This window comes from Vigna unguiculata, chromosome 5 (genome assembly GCF_037176805.1).
Source record: "Vigna unguiculata cultivar grain cowpea cultivar isolate G323 ecotype 2 chromosome 5, ASM3717680v1, whole genome shotgun sequence".
In the NCBI taxonomy this organism is placed as follows: Eukaryota; Viridiplantae; Streptophyta; class Magnoliopsida; order Fabales; family Fabaceae; genus Vigna; species Vigna unguiculata.
In genome coordinates this window covers 11,822,815-11,840,656 of record NC_140796.1, presented here as the reverse complement: position 1 = coordinate 11,840,656, position 17,842 = coordinate 11,822,815, and positions in this window count along the sequence as shown.

Here is a 17,842-nt window from a genome sequence, read left to right as displayed (position 1 = left end):
AATTTAGAATTTTCCTTCACAAAACCTAATAACATGTGTTATACTTAGAAAATGAAAAACCACATGTGTTATACTTAGAAAATGAAAAACCTAAGAATGTAATGTAGCATAACATTTTAAAACTTTCTTAAACTAAATGTAAAAACAATGCTAAATACACGTATACCATTCAAATGACGAGTCTATTCTTTCCTCTTTTAGATTTGTAATGTTGTCATTATAAAAATATACAGATTTTGATATATTAAAAAGTTTTTAATATATTTTAAAATATTAAAATTTATATTTAAATGGATGATATAAAAAGTTGAATAAAATATCTGAATTATATTACATGTTTAATCTGATTCCCAAATCTCTCACCAACTTTTTTTCATAGTCCCATAAAAGTTATTCTACTACGACGACGAATATATAAAAGTAGTTGTAAATTAGAATTAATTTTTCTTAAAATTAATAAAATTAGAATTAATTTTTTCTTAAAATTAATAAAATTAGAATTAATTTTTTCTTAAAATTAATTATAAATCCTTATAAACATAATATGTAACTACTTAAATTTGTTGTAGATCGACGTACTGCAAAGAATATGTACTTATGAAATTGAAAGTGTATGGTGAAAAAATAAAACAAAACTTGACAAACACAGCGGGAAGAAGCTCTGAAGTGATCTATCTTATTTGCCGATCAATCTTACTCCTTTGTTGAAAGATACTCCATAAGTGATTCATTCAATTAGAATGAAAGTGGATAAATTGTTTAAACAATTCATATATAAAATATGAGTCAAGCCGACCGGTATCTAGGTTAAAGACACCGATTAAAAATAATGAATATATATAAAATTTTACAAAAATTCATATTTAATTATGATATTAAATAAATTTTTACTTAATAATTATTAGTATTATTTTATTTTATTTATAGAATAAAAATGTTTTTAAATATTACACAAATTTTTTAAATATTTTATTTGATGGATAATAATAAAAAATTAATAAAAATAATAAAAATAAATATATTTTAATATTATTAAAAATTAAAATATAACTAAATGTAAAAAAAGTTTAAATTAATGTAAAATTAACAAAAAAAACACCGTGTTAAACTCAAATATGAATTTTAATGTAATTAATTAATAGAGTAACTATTTCAGTTTTTAATGTAAAAATAATAAAATCAAGGATCATTAATTATACTTCAGCCTTTAATTGGTGTTTTAGAATACCGGTTAGCATTCTCCATAAAATATGATAACACGACCTCAAACTTAATAAATAATATTTATGTTAGACCTAGTCAAATAATTTGAATGTTACAATTTGTTTGCTATTAAAATGTGGATTTTAAAACTCACCGGTAAGGTGAAGGTGAAGTTGACAGTCACTTATATATATTTTTTAAAATGATCGGTAAGGTGGAGTTTGCAATCAATGTAAATTGATCTTGGTGGGTGGTCTGATAACAACGTGGTAATAGATAAAATAATAAACTCAACAAACAACAAATTTTCAATAGTGATGACACAATATACTAAAATAATAGTAAATTTCGCTAGAATAAGTTCAAACTCATGATTCTGATACTGTATTAAGAAGTAAATTTAAATCTAATTCAATTACACAAAATAACTAATAAAATGAAGTTTACACCCACTTTATATATATATATATATATATTATAAATTAGCTTTACTATTAGTTAATGTGAAAATTTGAATAATAGTTTTTTTTCTCACGTAAATGGAGGGTGAATTAGATGTTGATATTTAAAGAAGAAGGCGTGTGATATCGAAATTTTGATGTGGCCATAAAGCACATTAGGCATAAGAGTGAAAGTTGATGTATGTGTGTATATATGTAGGTAGGATTCAGTGTTTGTAGTCAAATATATGGCAATTCATTTATCACATACTTCCCAATTTAGTGATTTATGAAAGCATTATGATTTGGGAAGATGCGAATCTTGAAAAGTGTTAGATTTGAAAGCCTTTTGTTACGGTAACTTCTCTTATCTAAAGATATTGCGAATAACAAAAAATCGTCTTGAAATGATGAACACCCGTCATTTGGCCGGTTCTCCTTCATTTCAATTTTTTGCTTTTTAGCTCTCACCATTCTCTTTTTGGCGTTAGTGTTTGTGTTTCTCATTAACTTCTCTTTTCCTCATTTACCTCCTACCAGGTTAATTCTTTCATGCTTCTTTGCATTCTTCGAAACAACAATTCTAGCCAAACAAATCATCGATTTACAAAAATCTAAATAATATTTGATATGATGATGATAACTTCTTCTCCATCCACTGACGTTATCTAGTAGTGGGAATTTATAATATTGTGGTTATTCTTCAATGTCGGCTATTTGCCCCACAACGAATTTAGGTGGTATATATAGCATAAAATATAATAAATGGTGGTTGAGCACCCAATGATTCTATGCATTTTAGAACATTCATTTTCAACAACAACATACAAATAAAATAAATATAGTCAATTTACTATGACAATTCCACTCCATTTTCGTACAGCTATTAGGTTGGACCACCCCAATAACTATAGGTTTCTGTGACTTCCATAAATTAAACAAAATTAAAAAAAAATCTTTACAGTTTTTTAATTCTGAATTTCAATATTTGTAAAAGCAATAAATTACTTCAAATATAACCACTATAAAATAAATTAAAGAATTACTACTTATCATGAAAAATATATTAAAATAGATTATGAAATAAAGCTCAGATACTATTTTTCAAAACTAAAAATTATTGGTTATTAAAATATTTATTATTATGAATAAAAAATTATAATTGATTATTAAATTTGTCTTTAAAAAATTAGTTATTATCGTTTTTGGTATCAAAGAAAATTAGTCACTAAAATTTAGCTACATGAATTTTGGTTGTTAAAATGACTTAGTTTCTAAATTGATTTTTAATTAATTGTTAGAAATTCAAGTGTGAGTTTAAGTCCAACATTGGCTAAAAATGAGAAAGTAAAGCACTATATAAGAATTAGGGATGGCAACGGGGCGGGGCGGGAACGGGTTTCACTATCCCATACCCATCCCCGCATAAAAAATTCATCCCCATACCCAAACCCAACGGGTATCAAACTTTTTTCCCATCCCCATCTCCACCGGGTAACGGGTATAATCTCGTTCCCATACTCATACCCGTGTTCTAACTACTTCAATATTAATTTTTATAAAAGAAAAAAAATTACGATAAAGAAAACATAATATTATGAAATATTCAATATTCGGAGGATTTTCTTCGATGCCAAATACCTTAAAATAAATTATAATTGTTTACATTTTATATTAGAATACCAAATAAAATTTCATGTGAACCAAAACATTTATTAAATTTGCAAACTACAACATTGATGAACTTAGTTGATAAAATTAAAAATATTTCAAAAAAATATAAAAGGAAAACAAATATTCAAATTAAAATATATTTTAAATGTTTGTTTACTTCAATTTTTTAAATTCTAATGAATCTATTTTTTATACACTAATAAAAGTTATAATATATCACTTGATCAAAATGACACAAAGAACAAATAATAAAAGGAAAACAAATATTCAAATTAAAATATATTTTAAATATTTGTTTACTTCAATTTTTTAAATTATAATGAATCTTTTTTTTATACACTAATAAAAAGTTATAATACATCACTTGATCAAAATGACACAAAGAACAAATAATAAACATAATAATAAAATTTTGACATAGATTTTGTATCTTTTGAACTTCAATATATGTTGGATAGTGACAAAAAAATATTCATAGAAATTACATTAAATTTTTATATTGTAGTAAATAAAAGTTATTTATACAATTAAAGTGAAAAAAAATTACAGTATGATTAATAGTGAGTTATAAAATAACAAATAATTAGATAGAATATATCGAAATATTATTCTACATGATGAAAATAAACAATAATTAAAAATATTAAAAAACTAACAAATGTGTGTTTTAGAAATAATTTGAGAGACTATCGAAAGAAATCGCACAAAGAAAATCAAATGTATAATTAAGGTATGATAAAATGAAAAAAACCTTAGAGAACTAATTATTAAATTATGTTTGAAGTGGTTAAAAATAAATAGAAATATCATTAGTGACCAAAAAATTTGTCATTAAATTACAAATAAATTAGTAATTAAATTGGTCACTAAATCAAGTACCGATTCGATCATTGAATCAGTCACTAATTTAGACAATAAATCAACTACTACCACCAATGACGAAAAATAATGACTAATATGGGTTACTCACTAAATCAGTCACCATTTCATGTTTTTCTTGTAGTGAATTATCATATACTATTCCTAAATATCATTATATATATATATATATATAATTTTAACCACTTCAAACAGAATTTAAAGTGAAAAAATTACATTATGATTAATAATGAGTTATAAAATAAAAAATAATTAGATAGAATATATCAAAATATTATTCTACATGATGAAAATAAAAACAATAAATAAAAATATTAAAAAACTAACAAATGTGTGTTTTAGAAATAATTTGAGAGACTATCGAAAAAAATCACACAAAGGAAATCAAATGTATAACTAAGGTATGATAAGATGAAAAATATCTCAGAGAACTAAGAAAACTTTTCAAATATCAACATATATACTTAATGGTTGAAAAATAATGAAAATTATTTTAATGAAACAAAAGAGTTCTTCAAATTAAACAAAAATTAATAATAATAATAATAATAAGTAAAGAATTTTTTTTATATTACCTTAAATTGAGAGTATAAACATTCTCATGTGAAAAGGAAAATTTATAATAAATAAAAATATTAAAAAATAATATAAATATTCAAATGTGAGGCATAATTTTTTTTTATTAACATACATCATTTTAACATAATTACATAAAGATTATGATAAGATAAAAAATATATTGGAGATGAGAATGAGTTTAATGACAAATGAAATAATTAAAAGAAAAAAAAATAGAAAAAAAAAAAAAAATATATATATATATATAGGGGTTACTTGATTAATTGTGAATATTTTAATAATTTAAACGAGAATGAAGATATGGCGGGAACGAGTATTATGGCGGGTATATGTACATCCCCATACTCATCCCCATACCCAACTGAAAAAGTCGGGGATTCCCCATACCCATACCCATACCCAGTCAATGCGGGGATTCCCCGTCAAAACGGGGACGGGTTCGGGCAATACCCACGGGGACGGGTTTATTTGCCATCTCTAATAAGAATGAAGACCCATAAACTCATTGCCTTAGGGTGTGTTCCTTTGGGGGATGGATATAGGGGAAAGTGTGAAGATGAATTTGTGTAGATTTGGATGGATGAATTTTTGTGTTTTTTTTTAGTGGATTTAGAGGATAAAGTGAGTGGATTTGGAGATAAGTTTTATAAAAGTTAGTGAAAGATTTGATTGATGTGATAGATAAAATAAATTGTAAAAATAGATAGAATTAGAAAGTTACCGAAATACCCTTGATGGAAAAAGAGAATGATTTTGTAATTTGATATTATAAAAATAATTATAATTAATTAATACGAATTAAAGAAATATTAAAATTATATAAAATTTTAAATAAAAAAAAATTATGAATATAAAAAAATTATACAATTAAATTTTAAAAGAAAGTTAAACAATTAAATTTTAAACAAAATTTATATAAAGTTAAAAAAAAAAGTTAAGAAATTTTCTTAAAAAAAAGTTAAAAAAAAGTAAAAAAAAATGAAAAAAAAGTAAAAAAAAAAAGTAAAAAAATAAATAAACTAAAACCATCGACACTGATGTGGTAACAGGTGTCGGCCCTTCACAAAACAAGGCACCGGTTACGTAACCGGTGTCATCCCCCTCTCATAACAACAGCACACCGGTGTCATCCTCCTTTATAACACATAACACCGCAACACTCACACACAACACCGCACCGGTGCATTACCAGCAAACAACCACACCGCAACACTCTCACAAACAACCACACCACCACCTCAACGCACGACCACCCCTCACCACACCCCAACCCCATCACCTCACCTCACAAACAAGCGAAGGGTAATTTCGTAAAGAACTGAATATACTCACTTATCCTCTCGTTTTTTAGAAGATGAAATAATACATCAATCTCTCAAATCTTCGCTTCCATATCCCTTCAAATGACTGAAATTGAACACACTCCAAAACTAAATCTGCTATCACAAATTGACTGAAATAGTGGTACACCCTCAAACGAACACTGCGTTAAGGTTTTAGGTTGAGAGTGATGTCAATGTCTTATATGGTTGGTTCAGATCGTGTTCTATCTTTCCAGTGATAATCCCTCTATAAACCTAACATTAATTAATAATCGATTATAATTTTTTTTATAATAGTGACTATTTAAGGAACAATTAAAATTTTTTATTTTAAACAAATTTTTATATTTTTACAATTTTAAATATTATTTTTATATTTTTTAAATGAAAAATTAAAAATTTTCAAATAAAAAAAATATGAATTACGTTAATAATAGAAGGGTCTAGCTGAAAAAGTAAAATGCATTTCCAGAGTCTACTGAAAACAAATCGAATAATTTTATGCTATAAACCATTTATAAACTCGCTATTCAGTTATTTCACTATAAACTATAAACTAACGAGGTTAAATATTCGGTTTATTTCACACTTTTTCCCCATCAACTATAAACTTGCTAGCATAGTCTATCCCATATTTTCATCCTATTTTTCTTTTCAAAATTAGGTAACAAAGTCATTTAATTTATTTTTAGGTAATTTTTTTCATTACAATTTTCACAATACAAGAAGAAAAAGCTCAATTAGGTCAATCATATTCCATACACAGATTCATCTTCCATATTCAACCAGATTTAATTAAAATGTTAACATAAAAAAGCTTGAATGAAATGAAACCTAACATTTAATTAATCTGATGCATTTAATTATTATTATTCCTATCAATATTACTATCATTAATATTGATACTTAATGATCAGAATCGGTTCCATTGTGTAGGTTTGGAACCTTGATTTGGATTATTGGATACCCACCTTCTTCTTTTGTTTATCGAATAAACAAAACCACACAACTCAATTAAACCTTGATTTTAACCGTTGAACTATACGCTTCATGAGAAGTTAAATATATTTCTTCAAGTCCTTAATTTTTCTAGGAGTATTCACCGATGTAATTATTTAAACGATCATAAAACTGACAACGAGTGAAGTAAATCTAAATAAGATGACGTTGAACAGACGATGAAAAGAATATATAATATGAAGACTCTATGCAAATTGTCCAGAAAACAACAAATATTTAGATTTCTAACTTCAGAAATTCCTAATATAAGATCCAAAATAGTAAACGAAAAACATAGATAAATACCTCAATAATGTTCCAACTAGGTAACTACTTCTTGAGCTTAACCTTGTACGATTTCAATTCCAGATTGAACCTCTGCAACTTTTTCTTCCACCACAACAAAAAATTCCATTAAATCAAGAGACCTTATGTTAATGAAAATGGATAGAGCAAACTAATAGCAAAATCAATTGGTTTAAGGTTCTAAAAATAGAGAAAGAAGAACGAAAAGAAAAAACTTTACTTTTAAAATGTGAATCTACGACCAAAAAACATAAAGCTCGAAATAATGTCATTGGTTATCATCTTCAAAGGTAACCACGTTTCTGAACTAAAACTTATTTAAACAGTTTAAAGTGAAATTGAGAGGGCTTTCACACGTGACAGTGTTTGGTCTCAATATAAATTTAACATCTCAATATAAAAGATTTAAAATTTAATTATATAAAATTAAAATAACATTAAAAATTGTGACAGCTAAATAAAACTACCAGAAACAGTAATTTTATTTAACTGTCCGAGAAAAACCGCTAATAAAAAATATTTTTTTTAGTGTATACAGACACAAATATGTTTTTTTTTCATATTATCTTTCTTTTTCTTTCTTTTCTCTGTTCTTATTTTTTTTTGTATATTATTTTGATCAATACATATAAAATATTTAATACAATCATTTTTTTCAGCATTTTTTTTTTCTGCAAATTTTTTTTTCTGCAAAAAAGAAGAGAATATACATAGAAAATATTCAGACAATCATTACTCTCATTTCGTTTTTGGCTTCTTTCTATTTTCTTTTATGGTATCAGACTCTTCTACAATTACTATGAGGAGTTAAATTGGACTTATGTTCTTTTATAGATGAATAAATTAAAAATAAAGAAATATTTTTTCTATTAAATAAGACACTTATTTCATTTCTCTTTTTTATTTTTCTTTATTAAGTGTTTATAGAAAATTGTATTTAAAGAAACACTCATAAATATTTTTACACATAAATAAACATGAAAACTATACCCCTAATTATATGTTTAAGAAAAAAAAATATCTATCAACTAAACTAAACTAAATTGATGCAGATTTGAATTCATCTATTCCCTCTTTTACCATGATCGACCCCTTTGGGAGTAAACTTTTTTAAATGATAATTTCATAATAAAGTGATACTTTTAATCACGATTATAATTTTAATACGGGAATCAAATATTAATTTTTGATCAAAGAAAACTGTTAAATCACTTATAACGACTTTGGATTACACACTGAAATTGATATAATATATATATATATATATATATATATATATATATATATATATATTAAGATCAAAATTTTTTTGTATAATATATTTAAGAAAATAATTGTATTTCTATTATTTTTAAATATAAGAAAATTTGGACTATTTTATTCTATTTAATAATATTTTTCAAACATACGTATAACTAGTTATATTATGTTTTGGGTAATATTACATATATTCGCAATCTTATATAAAAATGTGTTATTCTGGGCAATTTTTTTAATGATTATTCCTTTATTTAAACATTTAACTGTTAATTGAGTAGTATTTATCCTCTTAATTATACATTTTTTTTTATCTACAAAACTCAAATTGTGTATAAGAAATTTCAACCCGATACAAAATGACTTGCGAGTTAAAGCTAAGAATTTAATTTAAATCTCAACTTTTAGAAAAAAAAAAACCTTTCAAACTATTTTTTTCAGTATGTACAAATTATTTTTTAAAATACAATGGCGACAATTGTGTACTTGTTTTCTTTTTTGGGTGAAATGCAACCATTTGCCATAGATTATTTTATGTTTGTCCTTGTTGGTGGTTGAAGGCAAAACAATACCCACCGCCATTAAAGTAAAGCTAGTGATTAAAACTTGTAATACCATAATGATGTTGTCTACTAATTTTTTATTCGATTTCTTCTTCACTTTTCTTTGTTAATCATGGTGCAACATATCTAATAGGGGAACAATTTTCAAAGATTATTCAATAGGTAATCAAGTAATCAATTTTTAGAAAAAACATATCCAAACAAGTCCTTGTCAATTTCCAATTATTAATTAAGATTAACATTCTTGTGGTCGAAGCACTTCCACCTTCTTCAACGCGCGTTTAAATCATAAACAAGATCATGGAAACCATAATTTTGCAACTTCGTAGAAGAAACAAAAGTATAATACTTTTAAAATACATTTTCAGTCAACCATTAGTGGACCATGCTAATTGTTATCAACATTATGACAACCACGCCAACTCTTTTATTCAATTCACCATGTGATTTATATTTTGGTTTTCCTTCTCGTGATGTCAAATTAAAAGCTATAAATGCCAAATAACTTTAAAATAAAAAAAATTATATAACAAATAAAAGTATATATTTTATATATTTTTTTCCTACTTATTTATTCAATTTTTTATCATTCTTTTTTAATATGTTGTCACTTACATTATAAATTAATTGAAAGATTAACTTTTGTTAAGGAGACTTTGGTAACCGATGAAATATTACTAATTAATAATGTCTTAAAAAGGATTTAACAAATTATGAAAAGAAAGGGTATCTCCACGTAAGAAAAAATAAAGAAAAATTTGTCTTTTTGTTGTACAAAAGAAAGAAATCATGTGGTTGCGAGTGAAGCAAGCAAATTACTATGGTGTTGGCGTTTTTCTGGAAACGTATTTAAAAGGAAGTCACTTTAGTATTTTTCTTTTTCAATTTTTTCTATTTAACAAGAGGTTGTATATGTAATTATAGTAACTACTTTAATTTCAAATTGCATTAATAATACATTAATTCAAATATTTTTATTACTAAAAGCGATGTTTATTCATTCATATACAACAGGGCTTTTACATGTACTGTTTCACTGCAAGAAATTTATTAAATAGAAATTACTTTAGAGACGACATATATATTTGATTATCGTACTCATTTAGAAATAATTTTACAATTTTTAGGACTGTTACTTTATAAATTATGATCTATGGTTAATATTTAAAAGCAGTGACCAAATTTTAATCACTTTAAATTTGTATTACAATTTAGCCTTTCATTATTTCAATGCCTAATTTTTGAAGCTAAAAATTATTGTCATTATTGAAAATTTCATAATACATAAAATTTTTCCTACAATTTTGTTAAAAGAATTTGTAATAAAAGATTTTTTCTGCCATTATTTTAAAAATTTTAATTGACGTTTGTAATACTTTTTATAAAATTATAAAATTTAAAAGTATTTTTTATAAAATTTATTTTATGAAAAGTGTTTTATACAAAATATTTTATGAAAAAATTAGTAGTAATTTCTTGTATTTTTTTTACAACAAAATTTGTAAATATTTTATACGAAAAAAATTTTAAAATAAAATTGACAGGAGATATAAATTTTTTTAGTATTTTATTTCATTCGCTAGAGATACAATTTCTCCATGTTGTTGTTCTTTGCGATGGACCTTTTCTTTTCATTTTTTTTTTTCATTACATTTGTCAACAAGAAGAAGAATATTATGCATTATTTAATCCATATTTTTCTCTCTCGTCAATTTCTTTAGATCGAAAAATTCAAATTTTATTTTGGTTGCACTTTTGTCGGTCTATGTCTTTTTCACTCTTTCGAACAATTAGTTCAAAAAAAAAAAAAACTTTAATCAATCGTTTGTTATCGATTTCTTTCAATGGAACAGTAAGTATTTTATTTATTAGTCTATTAATTGTCTCTGTTATTTTGTACATTATTTTATTCTTCATTCATTTTCCCTGTTTAAGCCAATTTTCCAAAGGTTGTCTAAATGTTTATCTTATTTGTGTATTTGTTTGAAACAGTATTGTTTTTTCTTCATGTATCTTAAAATTGTTCTAAACTCTTTCTGTATATAAGTTTCTTGTTGCTTCATTTTTTGTTGTAAGAAAATTCTTTTTAAAAACACATTCTTTCATATATGCCCTTATTATTTATTGCAGCATGCCCGTCTCAACTCTATCTTTTTTTTTCTTTTGACTAAATTAATATAATGATTTTTGTAGAACAACTTTAAATACAACAAATACACTATTCCAAAATTAAAAGGAGTGATATATATATAATTTACAAAAGGTTAATAAATAAAAATGGAGAAAAAAACCTCTCGTTCCTGAATATTTTAGAAACATACGTAGAACCCTCACCGAGTTAACATATTTTTTTTCATCTGTTGAAGTTAGTTTATATTAAACAAGAAAATCACATGACACTATGCAAGATAAGAAAATAATCCGATCATTTTTCTTTTGTTGTAGTATAATATAACGCACAACTTAATAGTTTTATCTGAACCAACAACATTGCATAAATAATTAAAGTGACACTAACAACTTTAAATGAGACGACGTATTTCCAATTAACTAACGACACCTCAACGAAAATTCCAATCAAATTACATAATCTGATTGAGACAACTAAAACCTCAAAAAAAAAAAAAAAACACCCTTAAGCACATCAATTTCGAGCACCATACTCTACTCTACACCACCTAAGACCTCAAACACAGTTACCAAAATGCAAAACAACACTCACTCTCAAATAAAATTGTGTATGCAATAACATGACGTAACACTTTAAGAAGCAGCTACGTGTAATAACAAGGATATATAACCTATAAGGGGTTGGATAGTGTAAATGAATAATATATAATTTTTCAAAATTCTTTGAACGATTTTTGGAACCATTTATGTTGGATGAGTTTCTGAAATAGATTAAGAAGATCGTCCCATGAATATTTTTATAGAGATTTTTTCGAAAACAACTTGTGTTTCTTGTATACGAAAGATAATACTAAAAATAAGTTTAAACCAAATGGGAAGTGAAGTAGAACAATTAATAACATTTAGTTTTTTCTTTTAATTAACTGTTTTACAGATAGCTTTGTTTTTTCTTCTCACTCTTAACTTACAACTATTTTCTTTTACACTTCAAGTACGCGCACTAAAGCTTTTCTTAAATAACATGAAATCTTATTTAAAAGGTATAATTACTCGTATAGTACTCAGTTTAGGGCTATGATGTCAAATAGATACCTGGTTTAGAAAAAGTGTCAATTGCATTCCAATTTTTGAAAAAGTGCTTCAATTAGGTCCCTTTCAGACAGGGTTGACGTTAGTCAACTTGCCACGTGTCAGTCTGTGATTTTCTTTTTATTTTTTTTAATTTTTTTTAATTTTTTTTTTAAATTTCTAAATTTTTTTTAAAATTTTTTGAAAAAAAAATAAAAATGCCACGTGTCAAGTCCCTGTGTGTGACACATGGCATTGTCAGTACCACGTGGCATTGTCAGTACCACGTGTCAGTATCACTATCAGATGTCATTGTGTTGATTTCGATTTAGTCCCCATATATGTTTTTTTTGTTTCAATTTAGTACCTAAGTATGTGTATCTAAGTCAATTTTGTCCAAATTTTTTTTAATAATTAAAATCCATTTTTTTATAAAATTAAAAGTAATTAAGTATAAAAGTTTAACAAAAATTAAGTATTTGATATTTGTATTAAAATTTAGTGGTAAAAGTTATTTTATGAAGTCATTTTTAATAATAAAAAAAATTAGTATAACATTCAAACCAACAGAAATTTTGGTTTAAAATTAGTAAGAGACAATATTATCCTATTTAAAAAAAATTAACAAAACATGAATACTTAATGAAAAAGTAATTAATAAAGTAATATGTTAAAAAGTTGTTTTTAATAAAAAATATTAGTATAACATTTATATAAATAATAAATTAGGTCTAAAATTGAGGGGAACAATATAAATATTAGTACTTAATTTTGTAAAAATATTTATACTTAATTATTTTTAATCTTATAAAAAATGGATTACCAAAAGACATATATTGGGACAAAATTGAATCAGATACACATACTTAGGTACTAAATTGAAACAAAAAGATATATATATGGAGACTAAATCGAAATCATCACAATGACATGATAGTGACACTGAAACGCACTGACAATGCCATGTGTCACACACAGGGACGTGACACGTGGCATTTTTTTTTTTTTTCAAAAAATTAAAAAAACTAGAGACTGACACGTGGCATGTTGACTAATGGCGTTAGTCAACTCTGTCTGAAAGGGACCTAATTGAAGCACTTTTTCAAAAATTGGAATGCAATTGACACTTTTTTTAAACCGGGTACCTATTTGACACTCTAGCCTCAAACTGGGTACTATACGACTAATTATACCTATTTAAAAAAAAGGTTTGAGACTTAATACCACTCGTATACCACTTGATAGTTTTTAACGAATACAAAATGTTTTTTTTTTTCCAAGTATAATTGCCTTTGAAAAACTAAATGAATTACATTTTACAATTGTTAGATCAAAAAAGAGGGTTCATAGAGAAATACAAACACCAATAAAGCATCAGTACAATCACGTAATATTTATTTCTAATAGAACATTGTAAAATATATTCCCCACCACGATAACACCGAGAAGCTTTTTTTGTTGTTACATTTCTATAGCAACAAGATAGAATACTATTTGAGATGATTGTGGGGGAATAGTTATTGCACCTTAAAATGCATTAAATTAGTAAAAGAATGATATGAATGAAGAATAAATGATTGTTTTGTTTTAATAGTATGACCACTCTGGAATAGTCTGACCATTATGAAAAGCATGCACCAGAAATTTCTTAAACACAATGCACCACCACTGGTTGCCATGGTAGACCAATCACCATACTTCAATCAGTTTCAGTAACCAATAATTAATTTCCACTACCATCAATGTTTATCCCACCCCACAAACTAAAAGCTTAAGATTATGGTGCGGTGTTATATTGTTAATTAGTGTTGATTATATATATATATATATATATATATATATTATTGAAAATTTAAGTTGCGAGTTTAAGTTTCATGTATTATTGTTAAAGAGTATATTTTAAGTCTAATTCAATCTTACAAAACTGTCCGAGATCTATAAGTTTATGAGCTAGGACTAAACATTAATAGGTGGTTCAACAAGGACTGAAACCATAAACCTAACAAACAATAAATTTTGCTAAAATAGATTTTAATTTAATAAATTTTGCTAAAATGAATTTTAACTTATGACTCTAATATCATATTAAGAAGTAAATTTTAAACTTAAATTAATTTAAAAAAAATCTATTTATAAAATAAAGTTTTACACTTACTTGTATACTATAAATTAAATTTCTTTTAGTTACCGTGAGACTTATTGTTGAAATGAAATAGTTGATCAATATACTAAACATTATATAAAAAAATATAATTTATAACCAGCACTAATACAAAAAGTGGCTATAACGTCACCCAGTTAACGTATGCTAAAGAGAACACAAATGTCAAAAATGACTGGTGGCATTTGTTAAATAAGTGTCAAAAATGACATATGTCCAACACTGCACTAACGTCACTTAACGTCAGTTTCTGCCCGCCCTAACGTCAATCCAACTTAACGTCAACCCATAAATTACCTGACGTCACTCGACGTCTGTTATTTTACTTACCTGACATCATTTAACATCAGGTATATGCAGAACCAACTTCCCACGCCTTAAATTTCATATCTGTAACGCACAAACGTCATTGTTCCTCTTCCCCGCGAGCTCTCCTCCGCATTTTGCCAGCCAGCTTGACCTCTGCATGTGAGTTTTCCACCACGAAACTTGTTAGGTTTTGATTTGTGCACTGATTTAAGCATTTTGAACTGATTAGATTTCGTTTTGGTCTCCATTACACATAAATGCAGGATTTTCTTCTCCTTTGTACTGTGAAGCTTTCTTTGCCGGTAGCCCACCCTTCTCCATCTGCATCCTTGTTTTTGCTAAGAGGTTAGTTTTTCATTTTCCTCTAGTTCATATATGCGTTTATTTTTTATAATTTTTTGGCTTATATTTTTTATTAGAAATATTATGATTTTTGATAAATTTTGAATAAAATTTAGATTTATTATTAGATGGGTTGCATGTTTAAATAATTTTAATGTATTTTGTTGATTTTTTTGGCTTATTTTTTTTATTTTAAATTTTATGATAGTTGATAAATTTGGAATAAAATTTATATTTACTGTTAGATTTGTTGGATGTTAAAATTATTCTAACTTTTTTTAATTTTTTAATATAAGTATTGCATTGTTATTTGATATGTGAAGATTTATTATAATTTTAGTTCACAATATTGAGTGAATCTTAGTTCCCGTTTGAGATCTAGTACAAATGATTAAATTTTTAATTGTTTGTATTAAATATTGAATTGTCTGATCGAACAGTTTGACAATGCTTTGAAAAACATGTTAATTTTCACATATCAACTTATGAACTTGATATGTGATTATTTTCTTTGTCATCTTTAGTGTAACAAGCAAGAAGATTCATGGAAACGTGGGTATTATGTCATGTCTTGGATAAGAACAATCATTCGAGCTGTAGTTAAAAATGATTAGATAGAGGTAAAAATATATGTTTAAGATACTATAAATATATCAAACTTTAAACAATGATATTCATGCATAATGAATTTGTATTATCTTTTCAGCACTTCAAGAATTCATCACCTTTATCGGATTACATTCTCCAGACACTAAGACAAGAGTATGCAACATATTTATTGGAACAATGAAGTTAGGCCCTAGAACAACATTAAAATTTTATTTTAAAAACTTTGTAGAACAATTTCTTGATGAAACTTTTAGTTTTGTGGTAATTATAAAAGTTTAGACAACTTTACAACTATTAGTTAAAATTACCACGTTGCTGGAATATAATGTGAACTATTATGGGACTTTTCTATTTTTCAGGGGTGGGAATTTGTAAATACAACAAAACTTTAAAAAAAATGTTAAAATTGACGTATGTCCTTGCACTGACAGACATCAATTTCAACAGTTTTTCCCATCTAAATAGCATGAGTTGAACATCGGATGGGGATTGAACTGACTAAGGGACGTCGGTCACCCATATTCTGACGTTAAGTAATGACAGTTTTTCTTTTAGATATTAATTTTAACATCACTCAATATAACGTCAATATTTTTGCAGACGTCAAAAGTAAAAAATAACGTACATTATAAAGATTATAAATATAATTGAGAATATACTATGAGTAATAATTTTGGATAGGGATAAGTATGTTTTTCATCCCTGTACTAACATGCTAAATTGGAAATTGTCCCTCTGTCAAAGTTTATATAAAAATGATCCTTTTACTTTTATAATGAGTGAAAAGTATCCTTCATTTTAAACGGTGTTAAATATTTAATGACTTGGCAAACGGCATAGATGACGTGGCATTTTTGTACTTCAACCGCTGTTACTGCAATTAAAATATTTAAAATGCAATTACTTGATTTTTTTAATTTACCATTGGGAGACATTCTAGGGTTGTGGTTTCGTTGAAGGCTCGCACTAGGAAGGCTCGCACCATTGATCGATCTGCACCAGGAAAGGCTCGCACCAGCTTCAGGCCGTAGAGCAACGTCGAAAATCATCTGCGAAAGTCGATCTAAACTTGGAGTGTGGTTTCGTTGAAGAACGGGTAAGTGGTTTCGATTTGGAGTTCGTGTAGGGTTCGTAAACAATGAATAGGGTAAAGTTCTTTTTTTTTGTTAAAGACAGGTTGTTGGTGATGAAATCCCATGGTGAGAGTTCTGCATACATTCGCAGAAGTTCTGGAACGAAGAGTGTTGGTGCATCAAGTTCGTTCTCGGGTCTAAGAGGCAAATTATGTGGTTGTGGGGAAAGAGTAGTGCTTCTGCACGCAAACACGACGAAGAACAAAGGAAGATTTTTTTGGAGATGTAGGAACTGGAGAGTAAGTTCTTTTAATTCTGTTTTTGTTAGAGAAATAATTTATGATTGGTTTTGTTAATGTGTTTTTATTTTAAGTGTAGAGTGATGATAACGGTAAGTACTTTGAATGGGTTCATGATGGTGAAGAAAGTATGATGGAAGACAAACCAGAAATAAAGGAAGAAGATGATGAATTAGTTGCTGTTAACGACAAATATGTGATACAACTGATTAGGAAAAATACCAAGTTGAAATTAGAGGCAAAGATGACAGCAGGGAAGATACAATTTTATATTTTCGTTGTGGCTTGGATTTTGACATTAATGTTTGGTGTAATTATGTGTTTAAAGAGCAATTATTCGGTTAACTGACAAAGTTTGTGTTTCATCTACTTCCCTCCTTCTTAATTTCCTTGGCCTTCCAGCAGGTGTCTTGTATGATGGAGGTAAAATTGGTTGTGAATTGGTTTTTGGTCACAGAGGTTGACCATTAATTGGGGAAATTTGTTCTCCATAACAACATTGGTATGCTTCCTTTTTGTAAAATCTGTGAACATAGTTTTTTGGCTATTCTAGTCTATAATATATAGCAGTCACAACATGTCTACAAGGGATACCAACTAACTCCCAAAACCAGCATGTACATGAAAGT